Below are 21,565 nucleotides of genomic sequence, written 5' to 3'. Positions count from 1 at the left end.
AGAGATTAAACCCCCAAGACGTGTGTAATCCTATCAGGGACAAACAGACAGGTACATACACTTGCTTACAGATTGGTGGGGGAAATCCCTAGAACCTTCAGTCTTTGAAGCCATATGCTGTCTTCATCCTGTATATTTTTGGTAGCTCATGGATTTATCATTTCTGCTCCTGTATTGAATTTTCTACATTTCGTTCCTCTTCACTGCCCCTCCCCCATGCCCTGCCCCAGGATCACGGAGAGTCCTAGGGAATACTCTGGAATGAGCTGCACCAAAAGAGCTAGCTCTTCCCAGATCACATCTTGGAAAACAGCCTGTGAACCAGTTAGCACCTCTCAGCCGTGAAGAAGCTCTGAGTCACAGCCTCATAATTGAGGCTCAGAGAATGAGATGGGACTGCAAAGGCCTTCCCACCCAGCCCCCTGCCTTCAGGCAAAAAAGGCGTCAAGCCCATTGCATCAATGAGCCTACTAATACAGCAGAAGCCTCCATCTGGGGCAAAGCTAAGTTGGTCTGTACATCTGCTAGATCCACTTGCTTCCTGAGAGTGTCATAGCCTTGGGCTTTGTCCTGGTTCCTCACCTTCTGATGTCCACTGAAACAGCCTAGTGAGGGGAAGAGAGGCACAGCGTCCTAACTATGCCAACAAAATTGAGTTTGGTCAGGCACCCCAGAACAGGCTTCTGTCAATTTGATTCAGGAATAGCATGATTTTATTAGCATAGGCGAGAGATGTGTTCCATCCAAAGCACCCCATCTCTAGAGTGTAGAGATGTAGTATGGGATAGCAGAAACAGTTGCTCTACTGATCTGGGTGGAAATTTCTGCTCTGCTCCTTGAAAGTGAGATGGTTGACCTTGGGCCACACATATAACCTCTTGGAGCCTCAGTTTCCTGATCTATATAATGGGAGTGATAATGGCCCCTCACAGGTTTGCTGTACCAATTTCTTGAAAACTCCTAAGTGCCACGCAGGTATTATTGTTAAGCTCTGTATGCTTCTGACAGCCAAATGCCTTCAACATAGTCCCTTTGCATTTTAAAGCTGATGATTTATGTTAGTGTTGGTTGGGTTTCTGTGGCCGGGAGCATAAGAAGGTTTTAGCTTTGACTCAGTGCTGGCTATTTAAATCAGCAGCATCAGACTAGGCTGTTTGGTATAGAATGAGTTCAAGTCACCTGTGATGTGGCACCACCATGCATTAGTGTGGCACCTCTCACACCCCATCATAGCAGAACATCAGAAGACAACAGAAGCATCTTGGCCAGATAAGCTGTGAGTCCCTGGTAGTGGGCAGGGCCACGGTAGCAATGCATATTCAACAAGTGCCAGGATCACTGAGTCCCTTGTCTTATGCAATGTACACAGATTATTGGCTACACAGGGCCTACAAACCAGGCTCCTGGTCTTTAGAATGTGCTCTTTCCAAAGCTCTCCTAGCCCTTCTCCATTCCCGATGCTTGTAGCTAGGTTGCCACCATTCACCATTCCCTCCAGCCCAAGGTCCTTCACAAGGCAAGAAAAGTAACTTAGAAGGGACTGAAATTCAACATGGTCCCAAGCAGACCATCATTTCTGCCAGAGACAGAACAGATGATTCACTCATACCACAGGGACTTCTTGCAACATTAATAATTTAATAAATGGGTTGCCATGGAGGATAGTAAAAACTCTCAATCTCGAGAGCTTTAAAATTTTGAGAGGTTCGCATCCACTGGGGACAGCTGAGACCAAAGCTGAGGGGGATGAACTAGCTCCAGGGTCCTTCTTAACCTCATCAGACTTCATGGCCCCCTTTTGTAACAATTACAACACCCCCTATATTATTCTGAAATGAAATTCATAAAAATGCAAACCACCCACTCAGTTTCAAAAACTCAATTTAATGACTTAATAAGAACACAAAAGGAGAAGTCAAAGGACAGACAGACACATACATACATACATTCAATTACCTATTCAATATGCAAAGGCCCAACCACCATTACACTGAAAGACTTAGTGAGAAATGTTTGAGTCACCTGTGTAGGTTCACCATGACAGCCGCAGCTACCCATGCAAACTGATACCCATGTGTTGTTTTCTCGATGACTCTACTATCAAGAGCAGAGCCACCATTAGTGACGTGATTTTCTAAAGCAGTGAGCAACTCCTCATGAAATGCTGACTGAAATCAAGTGCAATTTTCCCTCAATGTTCAGAGAAGTCGTATGCCTGGAACATTCAATATATACTGAAACCACACAAAAATTCTTTGCGTTTGTACGTAAGATGGAGTTAGAGTTGCCAGGCTCAGAAAACTAGAACTAGAGTTTCCAGTACATAAGTGTCCAGAGAAGCATTGGAAAGGTAGGATAGAGAACGATTCATTATACAGGGCTGTCCCATAAACTGCAGAACATCTAGCATCTGCAACACCGCCACCCCCCCCCCCTCCCCAGTAAACAAAAGGGTTCCACAAATTTTTGAAACACTTCTGGGAGGATGTGACTTTACCCCTTTGAGAATCAGTGGGTTAGATAACCTTTAAGGTCCCCTGCTTCCAGCCCCTGCATTGTCAAACACCAGCTTTGTGCTGGGCAATGGGACTGTTGCGAGCTGAGAGGAGGGGGTTCAGAGAAAGATAAAACCCTGTCCCTGCCTACAGTGTGGTGGCAGATAGGGAGGGGAGTCAAGTGGGAAAATGAAGCGTGGAGGTCCCACCTGACTTTGAGCATTCATGGGGACTGGATCTGTGAGTTTTGCTCACCTTTTTGTCCAGCACAGGCACCGGAAGTGGGGGGTGGGGGTGGGGGAGTGGCACGTCCTCATTGTTTGTTGAATGAAGGGAAGCAGTAAAGTGGAGGATGCAAGGGCTATTGTCCTGTTTGTATCAAGTCACAGAACTGACTGAAATGAGAAGAAAGGTTCTTGGGGAAACTTTCTCTCGGTGATAACAATTGACCAAGGACACACTACAGCCTAAGTGCCAGAAATCGCCTCAGTGACTGGAAGAGCCAGCGGATCAGAGAGACCAGGAAGGGCCTCTAAGATACTCCCACACATGTGCGAGCGCGTGCATGTGAGCGTGCACACACACACACACACACCACCAACTCCCCTGCCTCCGTCAGCCTCCTTCATCCCCCCAAGGGACACACCCCTCCATTCATACAAGGTTGTCCTTCAGGGCAGCCATCCTTCCTGCCATTTATAGGCAGGTCCTACTGGATTGGCAACCATCCTCCTGCCATTTACAGACTAGGGCCAAAGTCAATCCCACTGCAGCCAAGAAGCACCTTCCATGACTCCCCAGGGGCAACAACAAATCCCAGTCTTGACCAACCTTGTACTTGTCAGGGAGAGGCCATTCTGGCTGGAGGGAGGAGAAGGCAACCCTTGGATTATCTGTGAGGCCGAAGAACCCATGTTTAGGGCACCGGCCAAGCCAGGGGAAAAATGTGTGTTTGGAAAGATTATTTTGTTAAGCCTTCAAGTGGTCATTAAGGAAAACAAGCAGAACTCTCCTGTACCTTCTCACATTCTTTTATGATTTAGTCCTAGTTTTATTTTGAACTACACGTGTGAGTGGGGGTTGGGAGGCACTGCAACAATCCTTTTAGTGCTTAGAGTGAAGTATCTTGGTGGTTGATGGTTCAGCCTTTGGGGACAGACTGGCTGCCTCTTATTAACTGTATGACCTTGGGCAAGGTGCCACTTCTTTGTGACTCAGTTTTCCCATCTGTAAAATGGAATAATGATTATAGTCCTTACCTCTTACTAAGATTATTAAAAGGATTAAAAAGAGCTACAATACAAAAAGCACATAGAACAGTACTAAGCATGTTGTAAGTACTATGTAAGTTTTCGCCAATAGCAGTGGTGGTAGTAGTCCTGTGGTCACTAAAGGTCTGACTCTGGCCCCAGGAAAGATGGGACAAGGGCACGGCTCTATACTCCCACCTGCACAAGAGTCAAGAGCTCTTGAGCTTCCGAATTCTGTGTTTGGAAAGTTGCAAACAAGAGGGCTTATGGGCAGGAGGAGTTGAAGAATACTGGGTTTTCTAGGCCTACTTTCTCTCTTCCAGGAGGGCCTGGGTCTTGAAGGCTGAGGGTATAGAAATGGGTTGCTGATTAAGAAAAGCGACCGGAGGAATCCCTTGCCTGGGAGACTAGGTCAAAGGTGGCAAGGAGTTGCCAGAGATGGAAGGGAGGTGCCTGGAACCAGTGGCTGGGCTGCCTGAGGCCCATCCTGTGTGTCTGTGTGTGCATGCCTGTGCACGTGTGGGTATACACACCACTGGCCTACCGAAGTGATCCTGAGGTGGCAGAATTCAGCAATGGGAGCCACTGAACAATCTATCTCTTTGTTTTTTTCCTTTTTTTTTTTTTTTTTTTTTTTAAGTAGGCCTCATGCCTAGCCTAGAGCCCTTGAACTCAAGGCCCTGAGATCAAGACCTGAGCTGAGGATCAAGGGTCAGACTCTTAACCGACTGAGCTACCCAGGCGTCCCTATCTCTTCGGTTTTAAGGAACAAACGTTAATCTGGGGCCCTTGCAGACTGATGATCTTGCTCTTTCTAACTTCCTGGTTCCATTCAGGAAATCTTTGGAGAATTGTTCAACCTTGTGCCCGGTGCCACACAGAGGAACTAGGGTGTTGGTGCGTATTGAGATCCTACTCTCTGCCAGGCCCCATTGTGAGCACACAGTATTTATAACTCAATCTTCACAGTGGTCTTTTTTTTTTTTTTAATTTTTTATAACATTTATTTTTGAGAGCGAGAGACGGAGGGTGAGCAGGGGAGGAGCAGGGAGCAATGGAGACACAGAATCTGAAGCAGACTCCAGGCTCTGAGCTGTCAGCACAGAGCCCGACATGGGGCTCAAACCTACAAACCGCAAGATCATGACCTGAGCCGAAGTTGGACGCTCAACCTACTGAGCCACCCAGGCGCCCCAGTCTTCACAATAATATTATGAGGTTAGCTGTCACTATTTTTTATCATTCTAGGGGAGGAAACTGAGGCACATTCATTCTAAGAACTTGCCCAAATATACACAGCTTGTGACAGAGCTGGAATTTGGACCCAGGAAATGTGGCTGCAGAGTCCAGAGTTCATGGTCTTAACCCTCAGCCTCTGCCATATGGCTTTGACCCTCCAGGCACTTGGGAGGTGGGGGCAGAGCTGGAGGGGGAGAAGGGTGGGCAATTAACTAGGAAACTCCAAGAGCCACCCCTGAGGTCCAGGGAAGCAAAAGGCCTCAAAGGAAAGCGACCGGCTTTTCAGCCAGCTTTGCTCCCTGTGCAGCTCCAAAAGAGGACGCTCCTCTTCTTCCCCCTGCAGGTTCTGCTAGATTCCTGCCCCATCTATGTTTTTTACCTTTTGCCATTTCCTGCTAGAGGAAAAGGGGGAGGCACAGTAAACCTCTACTGCGAAGAGGGCTCTCCCTACCCACAGATTCCATGGCAACAACACTAGCCCCTCTTTTGCTGTGTCTCGGCTGATCCGGGAGGAGGGAAAGGCCCAGGCATTGGTGTGGTTGCTTTTTTAAGTTCAAGCAAGCTCTTGTTGTTTTCTAGAACTGGCAGTGATAATTGTGGCTTCACCTGTCCGTTTAACCCTATGTGGCAAGGAAAGGGGAAGCACGGGTGGTGTTACAATATTGACTCGTCCCATCTGCCACCGTGTTTGCTCTCTGTGCCAGAGTTTAGAAAGAGGGAGATCATGAGAGAAGTGTGTCAGGAACTAGCCTCAAAAAGCCAAGTCTCGAATATAAGTGAGTCTGCCCCTGTGAGAAGGATTTCCCAGTGTTCAACAAGATCACTGGCATAGTCACTACCAAGGAAAATCGTCATGGTGGCCCCAGGGTCCTGTTGGCTTTTGATTCCAAACTGACTCTCCCAAGTGTCCTGAGACTTTGAATCATCCTACTTGCTTTCTAGTTTTCCATCCTGCCTAGATTCCCCACTCCAACTGTATTTTTTTTTTAATGTTTATTTACTTATTTTGAGAGAGAGAGAGAGAGAGAGAGCAAGCGAGCAGGAGAGGGGCAAAGAGAGAATTCCAAGCAGGCTCCACACTGCCAGCATGGAGCCTCACGCAGGGCTCAAACTCATGAACCACAAGATCATGACCTGAGGTAAAATCAAGAGTCGGACGCTTAACCATCCGAACCACTCAGGCACCCCCGCCACTTTAGCTATCTTAGTGAGGGTTTTGGTTGCAAGCAACAGAAACCAACTCTGGTTAACTTAATAGAGAAAATCATTTATTGGAAGGGTCCTGGGTCACTCATAGAATCGACAGGAAGGCTGAAGAACAGGGCAGAGGCAGGAACCAAGGATGGCAAAGGCTCAGCCAAGTCCATTGCAGGAACAGTGAGTCTAGGATGCTGCCAGCCACCACTGCCACTGGACCTGCTGCTGTCCTGCTGGAGGCCATCACCCCTGCACACCTACCAACCTCCGAGCTGTCAAGTCCATTACTACTGCCTCAAATGATCCCTGATGAGCCCTTGAACCTCTGTGTGGCCTCTCTAGGTTCTAAGTCCCAGGCAGGCACCTCCAGTTGGCTCCACTGAAGTCCCACTAATATTCTAGATGTCACGGGTGAGAAAAGGCTCTGTCTTCCCCATTCAACTTCCATAGTTGGAAGGGCCTTGCTGCTCATCTGTTTTGTTATTTCCCCCCACACAGAAAGGGGTTGGGGGAGTCAAACGTATGGAAGATCCTGCCCTCCTGCAGATTCCCCTGAAGGGGAGACATATCTTTGTTGGATGGAGAAAGGTAGCCCAAGCCTCTCTCGCAGTTTCTCGGTCATACAAACAAACAGATTTCCATTTTAGCTCAGCTACTTTGAGGATAGTCTTTGCCACTTGCAGCCACAAAAGACTGTTACTTCTACTTCCCTACCTGTGGTTCTCGACCAGGGGTGGCATAGCACCCCCACCCACCCCACCCAGGGGATGTTCGGAAATGTGTGGAGTGTTTGTTTGCCATTTAGTGACTGTTGACTAAGGACACGGAGCATCCTGAGAGACAAGCGCGGTTAAACACAGCGAGGACTGCCCCTACCTGAATGCCCACAGTGGCACCTGCATCAACTGTGAGCAACATCACCGATTGACTTCTGCGACTTAGGCTTCCCACTGCAGTTGGCTGTGCCTTCATTATCTTGACACAGTTGCAGAGCCATGACTCGTTCATCACAGTTGGCATAACCACACATTTGCCATTCCTAACTACGGAGCAACTCCTTTTTTTTTTTTTTTTTTTTTTTTTTTTTTTATAGCTAAGGAAGCTGAGACACGGAGAGAGAGCATAGTTTAGCCCAGGTCACACAGCTCAATCTAGAATTGGTTCTCTTGCCCCAGCTAAGGGCTCTTTCCATGACGCTCTGCTGCCCTTGCTCTTTTCACTGAAGTGGGCTTGGAAAGTCTGGACTTGCTTTGAAGTGTTTCCAGGAACCTCCCTGAGAGCTTCCTGGTGATGGCTCACCAGCTCAAGGTGGGGCCCTGTGCGCCAGGGTGCCACCTGCAGACCCCGAGCTGAGACAGAGAGAAGGGCTGTGTGCGGAAGGGGCTGAACTTTGTGGGCAGAGCTGGAGCCTAGCAAAAGAAATGAACACAGAGCTGAAGTCTCACCCGGGGTGGGGGAGGGCTGAGGATGAGTCGCAGAGACTTGGAGCAGTTGCTTCAGCCAGATAATCGCACAGGAACTAATTAGCACCTTCCTTCCGAGCACAGCCCTCTCGGGGCAGGAGGGTGCACAGCGGAGAAGAGAAACCCATTAATTATTTTATCAGGATACACCGATAAGCACCCAAAAAAGGCATTGCTCTGAGGCTCCCAGTTAATTAAAGAGGGCTGCAGGGTGAAGGGATGTATGTCTCACTCTGGAGAACAGAGCACTAGCTTTGATCCTGAGCCTGGGCCTGCAGGCCCAGACCAAGAGCAAGTAGGGGTTTCTGGCCCCTGAGGGACACCCCGCCCTTGCAGCTCAACAGCCCCAAACCTGAGGTCTTTGGGAATCAGAGAGTCTGCTGGCTACAATGCCAGCTCCACCACCTGGTGGGGTGTGTGTGTGTGTGTGTGTGTGTGTGTGTGTGTGTGTGTGTGTGTGAGACAAGTCCCGAGGGAGGTGCTCTGGTCTATTTCCCAAGACCCCACACAGATAGCACCACTCAGATCTGATGTGCTGTATGCTTCTTCTCCCTGGGCTTATTACCATGCCCATTTTGTGGAGAAGGGAAATGAGGCTCAGAAAACAAAAAGTGTCTAATCAGGGACCTCTTGGGTAAGGAGAAGCAGAAACCTGACTTGAACCCGGACCTCCAGCGGGAAATCCTGTGACATCCGTACACTCAATTATTCTGCAGGATGTGGAGATGCTGGCTCCCAGCCAGGAAGGCCTCAGTTCTGGACCTGGGATCCTTCCTTCTTTAGCTTTTGCTGAGCCTTGCTTGGTTTCCTTGCCAGTGAAATAGGGCTACCACCCATTTCTGCGATGGTCATAAAGAGGAACGTCAGTCACAAGATGACATGTGTCGATCACCTAGAACAGAGCCTAGTACCCATAATTTTGAGTCTCTAATGCACTGATTTTCAAACTGGTTTTTAGCTGCAAAAATTTTAGTTCAAATGCAATCTTGATGCCTAATGTGCAAATAGCTAAAAGCAAGACTTGTCTGGAGGGAGGTTGGTGGCTGGCTTGGGCCTCTCTTCTACTAAGAGAGACTCTGGTGAAGGTCCAAAATTCCTTAGAGCACAGATGGACAACCTGGATCTTAGAGAAGTGAAACGCCATGGGATCTCAGCCACCTCTGAATAGATGTCCCACATTAGAATAAATGGCATCCTTTTAGCCCACTGAGGGAGTTAATGACCCACCATCAATGGTCCATGCATTGAAGCTTTTCTCCCAGAAGGACTAACAAATTTACTACACAAGCCTCTCTTGCCTTGTTCTCAGATTGTTACCTGGCTTAGGGAAGGGGGACGTGGGGGAGTGTAACCTGCATAAAAGGGACCAAAGCCATGAAGTTGGCATCCATTGCTATAGTCTAACCCTCCAGGCTAGACAGCCAGGTATCCATTTACTGAATAGTAACATTTTGCATAGATACATTTGTTTTAGGCCTTCCAGGAAAGTAGAAAATCACGTTAATAATAGCATTGTTCCACTGGAAACTCATAACATGGCCTAGAGAGGGTGCAGAGCCTTTCTTAAGGACAGATCCAAAGACAAGAGCAAGGTTGGAAACTGCTGAAGCCTGGATCCCAGAAAGTCAAATGTGATGAGAACACACCCTGATTCCTCAGAAGACAAGCAGAGGAGACATCATCATCCTCACAGCACCTGAACACAAAGGTTTGCTCCAGCAGGAGTTAAATGCTTATGCATTTTTTGTTTGTTTGTTTAGTAAAAGTGGCCCAGAGTCACTAGCCATACTGGCCTTCTGGGAGATTCTGATTGAAGGGATGGGAAAGGGGCACTGGTCATGGATTCTTCCTTCTGCAAATGTATTTGTAGTTACTATAGAGGTTGTTATAAGCCATGGATAGTTGGATTCCTGCCCTGCCCTCTCCTCTGCCAAGCTGGGCTGCTCAAAATTCGACTAGCGGCAGTGGAACGCCCACAGGTCTACGGTGTGTCTACCACTTGTTAAACACACCTCGGGGGTTACTTTGTTTAATTCACAAAACTGCTCAGCAATTCGGGGACTCGTCCCAATTTATGGACGTCAAACTGTGGCTTAAAGAGTTTTGGGGCCCTTGCCGTGGCTTCAGCGAGCGGATGGCCAGGATTCAGGCCTGAGTCTGTCTGAGGTTAAGTCCAGGGCTCTTTCAAGCCTCCTCCATGAAAGCTTTCTAGACAAATCCTACTTGTGTCCATTCTAGCCATTCTAGTATCTAGTATCTAGTATCTAGCCATTCTAGATACTGCCCAGTAAAACAGCCTGGCAGTAGCAGATACCCTAGAAGATTCGGCCCAGAGGGACATATTCAGAGCATGGGGGGAGGGGGAGGAGGAACCTGAATTCTAGCTGGTTCTAATTTTAGCTAGCTCCCTTCTCTAGATCTCAATGTTCTCATTTGTAAAGTAGAGGGAGTGGCCCTCTGAGCCACTTCCTGCCCTGCCCCCTCCACCCCATGACTGCCTGTGCGTATCTGCAGCCAGCTGTGCTTGGTTCTGGGTCTCAGTCTGATGTGTCGACATGTCCAGGCTCTTCCTGCCTGTGCTTGACCTGTCCCCAAAAAGGTACCACAGGCCTGCTTCCTCCATGCCCCTGAACTGTTTTTGCTTGCCTAGATTCCCAGCTCCCAGGAGCCCGTCCCACCTGCATGGGACAGTTAGGGCAGAATCAGGATGCTGGAAGGTGGCACAGCCCCCTGGTGGCTGCAGAGGTGGCAACCTCCGGGGCCTCAGCTGAGGACTTCCTCCAGCAGCCTTCCTGAGTAGGTGCCCCATAACAAAGCAACTCTCAGGCCGTCTTAATAAAAAGGTAAACACACACTGCCCTGTGCTCATTTTTTAATTTTCTGATGTGCGTGGAACAGTGTGGAAATTGTGGAGTTGTTAAAAAAGAAATCACACAGTGAGGTGGTCTCACAACTCTTCAGATGGGTGAGAATTGTCATGAATTCCAACACCATTGCTCAGACTCAATACTCAACTGTTCTCTGGAAGCATCATCCACCCCCAAGCTGTTCTCAGCAGTAGCAGAATCGCTGGATTGCTGCAGGCGAGGGTGGTGGTGAGAAGGGTGGGAACCACTCCAAAGGGGCCATCTGTTCCAGTGGTCACTTGGAGGTGCTAGGGGTACAAGACAAACAAAACAGCCATGACCCTTGACCTCATAGAGCCTAGCATCATAGGGGGAGGAAAAGGACAATAAACAAGTAAAGTAACAAATAAATATGTGATCTCAAATAGAGAAAGAGCTAAAAAGGCAAAAAGCAAAGTGGAATAATGGAGAATAAAGGGGCGTGGAGTGGGGGTGGTGTTCAAAGAGAAGCTTCTATTAAGGCAAGGTTGACAAGGAAATTTTATTTGACTTAAAAGCCAAGGAACCCGGTTGGGAAAGAGCCTGGGGCAAGGTCGAAGGCCTTAAACAGGGGTCAGCACACTTTTTCTGTAAAGCGTCAGATAGTAAACATGTAAGGCTTCGTTGTCCATAAATCTGTCTTGCTGATGTTGCAATGAAACTTTATTTACAAAATACAAGCAAGCCGTATTCTGCCAATTTGTGCCCTAAAACAAGAAAACACGGGGTGTGTGTCAGGAAAGAATGAGACTGGCTAACACAGAGCAAAGAGGGAAGTGTCTCGGGTGAGGAAATGACAGGAGTCAAGTTATGGAGGGCTTATAGACCAAGATAAGGAGTTTGGGTTGGATTCCAAGCACACTGGAAAGCCCGGCAAGGTTTTAAAGCAGCCAAGAGACATGATTTGATTTACATTTTTAAAAGATTACTCTAGCTGCTGTGTGGAGAAAGGACAGGAGAGAGGAAAGAGAGGAAACAAGAAGACCCACCTGCCATCTACTGCAATCATCCGGGGAGAGATGCTGGTGGCCTGGTCATTGGGTAGAATGAGGAAACATGGATGACTTTGAGATGTGATTTGGAGGTAGAACCAGAAGGACTTGCTGATGGAGGAATGTGGGGCTGGAGAACTGGGAGACCTCAAGTATGGGGCCCAGGTTTCAGTCTGGAGCAAGTGGGTAAATCTACTGAGCTGTAAAAGATGGAAATGGGGGATCTGGGGCTAGAAGATCAATCCAGGGATGGAGATCAAGAGTTTAACCCCAAACGTGCAAACTTGAGATGCTAGTGAGGCGTCCGAGGGGAGAAGACTGATAGCACGTACATCAGGATCTCAGAGGACGGGTTCCCTGGGTCAAGACAACATGCCTCCTTTTCTGGTTCCACCTGGTCCCCTCGACCCTGGGCTTTGGTTCTTGCCTTGACTCCTAGATGGCCCACCCCCACTAACACTGCTGGATGACCCTCCAGGGATGAGGGTCAGGCTCCATAAAGACTTACTTCCATGACACCTGCCATGTCAGGAGCCTCAGTGGCTCCATAGCTTAGGTTCAGCCCACCTAACCCCCTGGAGTCTCTGACTTCCCCACTGCTACCTGGAGGGGCCCTGAGATATAACCAGAGAGTGCAAAGGACTTCGTACCACAAGGGGCAAACTTTGATGGGTGTGAAACAGGAGATGGGAAGGAAATGGCAGATACATTGTTTACCGTCCCCCGCCCACAACATTTCCGAGATGTGGCCAGGTGCACAATACAATATACCACCTGGCACTTCCTTCCTTCCTTCCCTGTCTCATTCCTTGTATTCCTCAGTCCACCTTCCCTGGGATTATATCCTCCAACAAAACACTAGACCCTGAGTTTTGCCTCAAATTCTGTTTTGTAGGGAACTAGGCTAATATAAGGGGTTTATATGCTAAATCTGGTAAGCATTATTTATTGATTTCATGGACATTTACAAAGCACTTGTTCTATGCCAGGTATTATTCCATGTATCTTATGGATGTGAACTCATTTTATCCTCATAACACTCCTGTAAGGAAGGTATGATTGCTATTCCGATTGTAGAGATGAAAATACTGTGGCAGAGTTTAAATGGCTATGTTGATTAGTGCTTTCCAGTAGAAACGTAATGCAAGTCACATATGTAGTTCTAAATATTCTAGTAACCGCATTAAAAAAGTAAGAATAAACAGGTGAAATTAGCTTTAATAATATGTTTTATTAATTCATATAGCTTAATATAGCCAAATATTATCAATTTTAACTTGTAATCAATATTAAAAATCTTCATGGGATACTTTACATTCTTGTTTTCATATTAAGTCCAGTGTGTAGTTTATATTCACGGCACATCTCAATCTGCTCTAGCCACAATTCAAGTGCTTAACAGCCTCTTGTGGCCAGTGACTCCCCTCTTGGGCAGTGCAGAAATAGATGATACGTTCTCTTGGGAGCAAATGAAAGCATAAAGAAGAAAAGAGTGCCCTCCAGACTTGGCTGGCATTCCTCAAGCTGAACAAAACATGAATAAAGGTTATCTTTTCTCAGTAAGAGGACAGAACAAAGTAAGTGGTGGTTATTTTCCTCATTTTTCTTAATTCTTTGAGAATTACTGCGATACATCTGTCAATAAGAGCTGACATAAAATACAGTGAATACATAGCAAGCAAGTGTTTATACTTGGCTGGTATTTTGCACGTACTCGCTAACGCTTGAGGGTTTTATACTGTGCACAAATAAAATTTGGGTATTTATTACTATTAAAATCATTCCCCTCATTTGTGTGGTTGAAATAAACTTTCAGTTGAATTCAGTTTCAGTTTGGGTGATTACTTGCCGAATGCATGCCGTGTGCCAGGCTCATGCTGAGTGCTGGGACTATAGCAGTAGATGAGATGGATGAGTTTTCCACTCTTCAGGGAGCCTACAGTCTGGTTGGAGAGTAAGAGCAGTCGTTAGGATGCAATGACAAAGCAATATGATGGTTGTTATGGAAGAGAAGGCGGGGCGCTGGGAGAGCAGGTAGAGGGACACCTGACCTGGAATCGAAGTTTAGGGAAGGCAGCAGGGAAAAAGTGATGCCAAACTAGAACCCAAACCATGAATAAGAGTTAATTAAACGTCAAGCGGGTGAGGGCATACGATGGAGACTTAGTGTGATGCAGGCGGAACTAAAGCCTATGTAAAGATCAGATAAAGAGGGTACAGCATGTTTCACTTACACGTGATACTGAAATAAAAAAAATGAACAAACAAAGCAGAAATGGACCCCAAAATACAGAGAACAAACTGGTGGTTAGGGGGTGGGGTGATGGGCAAAATGGGTGAAGGAGAGGGGAAGTATAGGCTTCCAGATATGGAATGAATAAGTCACAGGGTCAAAAGGCACAGCATAGGGACTACAGTTAATGGTACTCTAATAATGTTGTATGGTGACAGATGGTAGCTACACTTGGGGTGAGCGCGGCCTAAGTTACAGAGCTGTCAAATCACTGTTGTGCACCCGAAACTAATCTAACATTGTGTGTCAACTATACTTCACTGAAAAAGAAAAATAGTAGTGCATAATCTAAAGAGAGAGAGAGGTTGAGAGAGAGCAGGGCACATTCAAGGATCCAAAATAAATTCAGAGCAACTGGATCAGAATACAAGGTGGGCACAGCAAGAGGTGAGGTCAAGGAGGTAAAGAAGAGACGGAAGGAGACAGACTGATTTAGATGGCATTTCTCTAAGTGTGGTTCCACTGAGCACATCAAATGCACTGGAAATGCTTCTTCAAAATGAGAATTTCTGGGCTCTTTCTAGGGCTGGGTGGGGTTTGGGAAGCACTGTGCTATTTACTTCTGTGTTTGGAAGCTTCCATTATAAAATGTTTTTATTTAAATGAATTTTCATGGCATTCATTCATTCATTCACTCATTCATTCATCCGACAACATTTGCCAAACACCTAGTATGTGAGTGGAGAGGATGTTTCATGCTCTACTCCCTAGTAGGTAGGGATCTACTCAAAGTGGAGCCACAAAGTCAAGGACAAAACCTTCTCTGGAGGTAACTTACAGTCATCTGTCACAGAGGTCAGTGTTAAGATCTCTTTTTAATGGACTTTCTTTTATTTTTTTTAGGATTTTTTTTTAAGTTTATTTATTTTGAGAGAGTGAGAGCCTGAGCAGGGGAGGGACAGAGTGAGAGGGAAAGAGAATCCCAAGCTGGTTCCAAGTCATCAGTGCAGAGCCCGTGAACCGTGAGATCATGACCTGAGCCGAAATCAAGAGTCCGATGCTTAATCGACTGAGACACCCAAGTGCTCCAAGGATTTTTTATTTTTAAGTCATCTCTATACCCAACATGGTGCTCAAACTTACAACCCAGAGATCAAGAGTCACATGCTTCACTGACTGAGCCACCGAGGGGCCCTACCTTTGTTTCTTTTAAATGATAAGGAATGCACAGTGATGTTTCCAAATCTGATGAGGCCAACAGATCCTCTGGACAATGATCTGTCAAACTGATCAAGGAAAATTGCACGAAATATTCACAAAGCTGTGGAGGGAAAAACAAACATCATATGAAGTTTAGTGTCCCACAGTTAGGACTGGTGGTTCTAGAGAAAATACATCCACAAAACCTACAGACTGTTGATCTCTGGGTCATAGTGACAACCTCGGCAAAGTCTCCAGGAAGGATCACACACTGTTGCTGTAGAATTGGCTCTTAGGGCCCATAAGGCCCCTTGGAATGTTACCAGGTAAAACAACCCAAAAGAAGCCAGGCTGAGAACAAGATGGAAAGATGTAAGGTGCCCCATATCTTTAATTCCAAGTGATAACTAATTGTAAGACATACCATTAATTTAATAACAGATTTTGGGGGCAACCCTACCCCACCCCGTCAAATGTACTCCAAGATTATAATATACATCCTAATTTCATCTATTCTAAATGTAAAAAAGAAAAGAAAAAAAAGTGGCCCCTGAGAACTGATGTTATTTATTGAGACCCTACTTTGTAGCCTCATTTCTTTTAGCCTCATTTTAGTCTAACAATCCTCTGGGGAAGCACAGACTTGATAACTAGCTTAGGGTTCCCTGACCCCCATAAGTGGCAAAGCTGAGTTTCAAATTCGAACTTAGCTGTCCCCTAACTGGGATACACAGGACATTCCAGAGGGTCATCAGGCAAAAATAGTAATCAGGACACCACTTTCCAGACCCTTGACTTCCATAGGCCCTCTTCCCTAAAATGGAGCTTCCTGGGAATAAGAGAACTCACACACTGAGACTGTCCCAACTTTACAAAAGAAGGGGGACCCAACATGAGGAACAATTCCCTGGAGTGGTCCACACCCACAGGGTCTGTTGCACTCCTGCACAGGTGGTGGGAGTGATAACAATCTTCCTTTAACAGTTTTGTTCTTTTTTCCCCCTGCTTTCATCAAAGAATGTATACTCTTAAGGGAGAGTCATATAGGAGCAACGAGAAAAATTGAGCACTAAAATGGCTTTCTCCACTTTCAATGTAGTCAATAAAATACTTTGAAGCATTAAAAATAAATCAGGGGCGCCTGGGTGGCTCAGTCAGTTAAGTGTCTGACTTCAGCTCAGGTCATGATCTCATGGTTCATGGGTTCGAGCCCCGTATCGGGCTCTGTGCTGACAGCTCAGAGCTTGGAGCTGCTTCAGATTCTGTGTCTCCTTCTCTCTCTGCCCCTCCTCTGCTCATGCTCTGTCTCACTCTGTCTCTCAAAAATAGATAAATATAAAAAATAAATAAATCAGGACAGAAGTCTGTAGAGGAAGTAGGAATAGTAACACACGTTCAAGGAGATAAAAGTATGTAGATATTTTGCATGTTAAATTAGATTTTTCATACATTTTAAACTGGATTGTAGTGGGTATGAAATCACAGATGCTATAGTCACTGGATGTCATATTTCATCAGATAAATTTAAAAGTGTGATGTAACACTTAGTTTTAAATGTCAATATTTACAATATGCCAGAAATCACACCCTTTGCAGCTATTTAAACTTAGATAAACAATTTTTAGATTTCATTTTTAGGATGTGCTGGAGGCAGGGAGTGGATACCCGTAGGAAATTATATTAGGGCTGCATAAATGAGTGAGCAAAGTTGCAGGCCACTGCCCCTGCCTGTCTGATGAAATTCTGCGCTGTTTTTCACTTCTCAAAACTGGTCTCTAGGACCTTCTCAATACTTGGGTAATAATTACATCAAAAGGCAATGAAGACTGGGGCTGGGGGTGGGGAGTGCGGGAAGGGATGAAATGGGAGTGGTTGGTAAATTTTTTAGTTATGGGTAAATTGGGAGGATCTAATGTGCAGCATGGTTAATAATATGGTATTGTATACTTGAAATTTGCTAAAAGAGACCTTAAATGTTCCTGAGCTCTAGGAAGTAGGTAAGAACTAATCTATATTGACTGAATTACCTACCAAAGGCCTGGACCTATTGAGGCTTTGCACCTATCAGTCTTTACTGCTCATGGTAGGCACGATTATGGGGATAATTAGAGACTCAGGGTGGTAAAGGAGTTGCTAATGCAACTTACAGCTGCTCTATGCCTAACGGCTACCAGTAAACCCTAGAACCAGGATTCAGCTCTGTCTTAATCCAAACCCAGTGTTCTTCCATTGGACCATACTGCCTCCAGGAATCAGAGAAAAACCTGGGTCCACATTGGTTGTTTCCTTTCTCTGTGTAAAACGATGTAGACCACACAACCTTGCCCAATTCTTTCCTCCATTCCTCCTCACATTTTCTGAGGCCGGAGCATGGCCTCCCTCTAGCGTTGGGGCAGAAGGCTGGAGCGGCAGCTGGCCATCTTCCAAGAGAACTCAACCACGTCCTCCCCTCCCCCCACTTCCTTCTCTGTCCAGGCTCCACAGTGAGCCCGACTTACTCCTCCAGAGCCACAGTGATCAAAGGAAGGGAAGAAAACAGTGGCAAGCCAGATCCCCTCTGACTTGCTGCTGAATGGGGATTTTGGTCGGATGTTGAGTTTACCTGGAATGCCCCGGTGCTATTTTCGGAAGGCAGACATCCTATGAAAACAATGAAGTGGAAAAGAAAACAGCAAAAGCAAAATCCAGAAGCCCAGTTGTTGCCAAAACAGCCCCACGCAGCCCTGGAATCACAAGCCAGTCACGCAAAGAGCTGAGACACCAGGTGTCCAACTTACCAGCAGGAAATGTCTGGTATAGGGAAGGGTCCCTTTGAAGTTCCTGACAAGTCGGTGACAAGATGGAGAGATCCTGGGAACAGCCTGCAGGTTAAGAGAAGATCACGACCTAGCTTGAGTTGGAGGTTCTGCTCCACCATTCCTTAGGCAAGTAGCCTCATCCAGAAGATGGACAGACTCATAATGGTTGCCCCTGGGTTTCTGTAAGAAGGCAAATGAAATGACAGAACCATAATATGTTATGTAATACTATTTTTGCGCAATCTCTGAGAGGACTAGTTAGTACTGTATAACCAGCGATTGTCCTTAAAATTTCTTAAAGGAACAGAGAACACACCCATCTTCTACATGTAGCTTCTCTAGGATCCCAGAAAAGAAGCATGTTCTGTATCATTCTCTTTTCCACCAGGGTTGGGGGAAACTCCGTTCTGAAGTAGTCTGAGTCTGTGCATGGCTGGAGCAAACAGGAATCACAGTCATATAAATGAAAGTTTAGATATGTTGACATTGATTTCAGGTGAAAAATTTTCAACTACTGGCTTGTGTACAATCCTTTGGTCAAAAGGCAAAAAAAAGGAGGAGTAAACAAGAGGAAAGGAACTTTAAAGGAGATTGGGAGCTCGGATGGAAAAGCCAGACAATAACAAGTGTTGATAAAGATGTGGAGATAATCAGAACTGTCCTACACTGCTCTTAGGAATGTAAAATGGTGCAGCCACTTTGGAAAACAGTGTGGCAGTTTCTTGAAATGTGCAACATCGAGTTACCATGTGACCCAGCAATTCCACTCCTAGGCATCTACCCGCAAGAAAAAAAAGAAGTACGACCACATAAGAACTTTTCTGTGCATGGGGATACCTGGGTGGCTCAGTTGGTTAAGCATCTGACTTCAGCTCAGGTTATGATCTTGTGGTTCATGGGTTCAAGCCCCGTGTGGGGCTTTGTGCTGACAGCTTAGAGCCTGGAGCCTGCTTTGGATTCTGTGTCTCCCTCTCTCTCTGCCTCTGTCCCACTCATGCTCTGACTCTCTCTCTCTCTCTCTCAAAAATAAAATAAACATTAAAAAAATTTTTTTAAACTTTTCCATGCATGTCCATAGCAGCATTATTCCTAGTAGTTAATGAGTGAGAACAACCCAAATGTCCATCAGCTAATGAATGGATAAACAAAAGTGGTATATCCACACAATGGATTATTATTCATTCAACAAAAAAAAGGAAGCACCAGTACATATTACAATGTGGATGAATTAACTTATGTCAAATGTCCCAAATAAGCAAATCCATAGCGACAGAAAATGGGTTAGTTGTTTCTGGGGTCTTAGGGAATGGGAGATGGGGAGTGACCATTAATGGGTATGGGCTGTCCTTTTAGGCCAATGAAAATGTTTTGGATTTATATAGTGGCGATGGTTGCACAATTCTAAATAGCCTGAAAACCACTGAAATGTACACTTTAAAAAGCTGAATTTTGTGGTAGGTAAATCATATCTCAATAAAGCTGTTGAGAGAGGAAGAGGGTAAGCAAGAAATCTCAAGTCCAGGTTGTGGAAAGTAATAGAAGTTGCCTTAAAGGAACAGAAGAAATAAAACGTGACTTGTTTGATGAGAATTCTAGATTGTAGGGAATGATCATCTGGGGGAAAAACCAAAGTTTACAAACTGAGTAACTAGATTGTAGGGAACGATCATCTGGGGGGAAAAAAAGTTTACAAACTGAATAACTAGATTGTAGGGAATGATCATCTCAGTGGGGCGGGGGGGACCAAAGTTTACAAACTGAATAACTACTGAGAATTTGTTTAGGGGAAGAGAAAGAGAAAGAAATTCCACAGAGCCAGGTGGGACTGAACAGAAGGCCACATCCCTGTAAGATCCCCAATGCATAGTCTGACTTTGCTTTGTAGCCTGGGAGCTCCCTGTGCATATTATATAGTATTTTGGTTCTCAATGGACCCAAATACTATATGGACATAGTCACTGGGGATTTATTGAGAATTGATTGTGTGCTACACGCCTTGCTAGCTCTGTGGGGAGAGAGGAACTGAGTGGAAGCTGGGTCCCCAAGAGCTGCCTCCTGGCTAGCCCCGAGTCCTCCAACTCACCTTTCCCTCCAAAGTCCAGAGCACCTGCCAATCTCTCCCATCCCACTGGTGGTCAGAATTCTAGGCCCTCCTTCATCTCCCTTGCCCAATCCCTGGGAATTCTGCAGTTACGTCTCTCTCAATCCAGCTTGTTTCCAGTGAATGCTTGATCAACAGCCTCATACGTCTGTCCCCTGTAGCTGCCATCTGCTCTCCATGTGGCTTCACCCCACACATGGCGCATCTCTCTCCCTGCATTCCGCAAAGAAGCAAGGACACAAGACAGCTGGCGTAACTGACTTTTACAGTTTGGCAGAAATCAGGGACGGGGTGATGGCAGAGCAGAAGAGAAGGAAAAGCTGAAAATGGAGGAGAAGCCACCACTGTGCTGTTCCCTTGGCCAATCCTGCTCCAGGGACCTCTCATCAGCCAGCCATTCCAGTCCTCACGGCTCCACCCACTGCTGCTGTTTTGTCAAAGAACTATCTCCTCCTCCTTCTATTTTCTTCTCTCCTCTTCCAGACTCTGTCAGCTCTTCAGAGGAAAGGCCCAAACCTCTTTCCTTTAGAGCTTCCCAGGATCCTTCACACATATCTGTTACTGTATTATACAGAGCCATTTAACCCACCTTTTTCCCAATCCTCTCCCACCCAGCCAGGGTACAGACTGTGCCTAGTTTGGGGGTGGGGGGAGGTGAGGGAAAGTGGGAAAGACATCTGCCTTCCGAACAGCCCAATGTTTCCCAGGGCAGCTCTGACTGTGGTCAGCTTTTTCAGGCACCACTTTCCAGCCATTAACTCCAGTACCTGTCCTCGAAGTTGCAGCAACCAGACAACTGACTGTGGGCTGAGCCTGGCACCATGGTCAGACTCAAAGTCCCGACTGGCACATCTCTGTCCCGGAGGGTGGGCATTGCTCTACAGGTGCCCCCCACAGGGACCCAGATGATGACAGAAAGTCTGGCCCTGGTATGTTAGTTTCCTAGGCAGCCATAACAAATTGCCATGAACAGCCTGGCTTAAAAACAACAAAAATGTATTCTCTCACAGCTCTAGAGGCTAGACGTTCAAAATCAAGGTGTCATCGCCAGGCCATGTATCCTCCAAAGGCTCTAGAGGAGAATCCGTCCTCGCCTCTTCTGGCTCCTGCTGACTCCTGGCATCTCTTGGCATGTGGTGGCGCATCTCCAATTTCTCTCTCTCTACCTTCATAGGTGTTGACACACTCTCTCTCTTCCTCTCTGTGTATCTCTGTATCTCAAATCTTCCTCTCCTCACTTTCATAAGGATACCATCATTGGATTTAGGGCCCACTCCTGAAATCTGGAACTTAATTAATCCTGCAAAGACCCTATTTCCAAATAAGGTTGTATTCGTAGGTACCAGGACTTAGGATGTGCACACATCCTTTGGGGGGGGGTGTGGGGGGGAACTCAATTCAACCTACCACACTTGGCCCAGGGCTACTTTAAAACTCTGGCTTGTCAGCTTTGTGGCTTCAAACATGCCAGAGAGGAAGGTGAAAGAAAAAGTAAGGGGGAAGGGTTGCAGACCCTGGGATCAGGGCAGTGGAAAAACAATAAACAGCAGAAGGCAGGAAGGTCTTCTGTCTAGAGTTCCTTGTTCCCATCCTGCCCCGTGTCTCACCCCTTCCCTCTCTGCAGCATCCCAGATTCTTAACTTCAGATGAAGACAGAATGAGCCATCTCTTTCCTAAAACATCCAGTGGAACTGGCTACAGAACATGCAGGA

Source organism: Acinonyx jubatus, chromosome A3 (genome assembly GCF_027475565.1).
Source record: "Acinonyx jubatus isolate Ajub_Pintada_27869175 chromosome A3, VMU_Ajub_asm_v1.0, whole genome shotgun sequence".
Lineage (NCBI taxonomy): Eukaryota > Metazoa > Chordata > Mammalia > Carnivora > Felidae > Acinonyx > Acinonyx jubatus.
This window is presented reverse-complemented; position numbering follows the sequence as displayed.